Genomic DNA, 2,275 nt, shown 5'->3' on the forward strand with positions numbered 1-2,275 from the left:
ACCCACTTGTGAGAGAGCTGTATTCTTGCTCTGGAATCTGTTACTGAATATGTTAAATCTGTAGTGAAATGCTTCTTCTAATGATGTAGTTACTAAAAATTTTTTTAAATGATAATAAATAAAAATTTTTCAAAGCATAAAAATTTGCTCCTTAATAACTAAGTAGAGGTAAAAAACATTACCATTGAAATCTACCTGATGACTTTATATTCATGCTCAGATGCCAAGGATCTCAGAAAGTGATGGACTGTGACTAGTAGTAATCAGATATATAGAGATTAGAAATGCATGTGCTAACATTTTAGTGTCAATTGCATCAAAAATGAATTTTCTGTATGAAACTGTGTATTTTAATAATGAAATGGAAATTTTTTTTTCATCTTTTTGAGACAGGGTCTCCCTACAGCCCCCACTGTCCTGGAACTCACTATGTAGCCCAGGTTGGCCTTAAACTCACAGAGATCTGCCTGCCTCTGCCTCCCGAGTGCTAGGATTAAAGGCGTGTGCCCCTGCTCCTGGCTGGAGATCTTTTTTAAAGATTAAAACCTCATTTAATTTTATGTCTTATAGGGTTTATACTGAGTGTAGTGTTGTATAACTGTATTAACTGAACTGTAAACCTAAGAATTTACAGCTAATTTTGAAAGAGATTCGTCTTGGCTCTGGAAATTGTTATTGAATATGTCAATGCTGTTTTAATGAAATGATTCTTCTTATTATGTGGTTATTAAATAAATCATTAAAAAAAATGAATCTATGGTTTTGTAAGTCACCCCCTCCCAAATGTCATATAAACTATGCAAAATCTAAATAGACTGTCTTATATCAGTTTGTCACTCCACATCAGGACTGGGAGACCCTAAGTGGGGGCAGGTCTACCAGAGGGATAAGGAAAATTTAGTGAAACAACTGGTGCAGTCAGGCAGGATGACGCTGGAAACCACAAGCTACACAAGTTCAGGAAAAGCAAGGGGGCTAGCAGTGGCACTCACATGGGTCATACAATGGATCATAGAATATGTAACTAGAATGATGTAGGCCACACAGACATAGACAGACTCAGAGGGGAAAATCCCTGGGCCACAGCTGTCCTGTAAATATGGGAAAATAGTTCAGTTTCTTGTATATGAAAATTCTTTAAAGATCATAGATGATCTAGAAAAAATTTTACAAGCCTTGGAGGCAAGAGGGGACTCCAGAGAGGGGGTGTGGCCACTTTATATAATAAAAGACTTGTCTGAAACCAATGCAGCCCCAGTTGAGGATGAAAAGGCTGAGGAATTACTGACAAATTCAGTCTCAGCCTCAGAGCTCGAGAGAGAGGAAAAATGAGACTGTAACTTGCATAAGGTTAGGGGCCCAGGAGTCAAAGGACCCAAGGAAAAAGACAAATATTAATGAGAAAAGAAACGACCTACCATAAAAGTAGTTAAAGCTGCCCCTCAGATTCAACCTTTGATACAAAAAGAGAAAAAAGTTCACAGTACTGTAGCTAGGAGAAAATACTCCACACTGGAGCTGTTGAAACTAAGAAAGACTTACAAATAAGCAATCAAAGAGTCTATCACCATATGACTCATGAGGGTAAGGGACATGGGAGCAAATTATGGCAGTCTAAGTCCTACAGAAGCTTCACAGCTGAGTTATATAACCACCCATCCATCCTTGTGACATGGGCTGTTTAACCTAGGCCAATACGGGAGGGAGCAGGCCCTAATGGCTTGTACAAGGCATTAAAGATACATGGTCATCACCAATGGATAGTCCCATGATTAACAGGGGCTGGAGGACTATAAAAGAGGGACAGGCATTACTGAGAGAACTAGGTATGAGAAAAGCAATATATAATGCCCAGTTCACTGGGCCAGATAGGTTATGTTCACCAGAGATATAAAGGAAAGCTTAATTCAACTGGGACCTCAAGAATGGTATAGAGCTTTAATGGTTTTACTAAGTCCTTTAATTGGACAGGATCTTTGTAAAGTGAGGGAGGTTTTGGCAGATCTAAGTGACTCAAACCAGCATGTAAAATGTGGCTGTAGAATAATAGAGCAACCTACAAGAGATCTAAAAAGGACCAGACAAAAGAAATGGTCTGTTTGGGTTAGACAAATGTGGCAAGCCCAAATTCCTAAAGAAAAAATTGATAAAAAACCAAATTCTGTATTAAGGAGTTTCTGGAAGGCTTTAAACTGAAGAATGGTTTACAAAAGGCATTCAAAGGATAAAAACTATCCCAGGATGGTTAAGGATCCCCAAAGATTAAATAAGGTAC

The sequence above is a fragment of the Nannospalax galili genome, unplaced genomic scaffold, assembly GCF_000622305.1.
Source record: "Nannospalax galili isolate Female #2095 unplaced genomic scaffold, S.galili_v1.0 scaffold346, whole genome shotgun sequence".
NCBI classification, from domain to species: Eukaryota; Metazoa; Chordata; class Mammalia; order Rodentia; family Spalacidae; genus Nannospalax; species Nannospalax galili.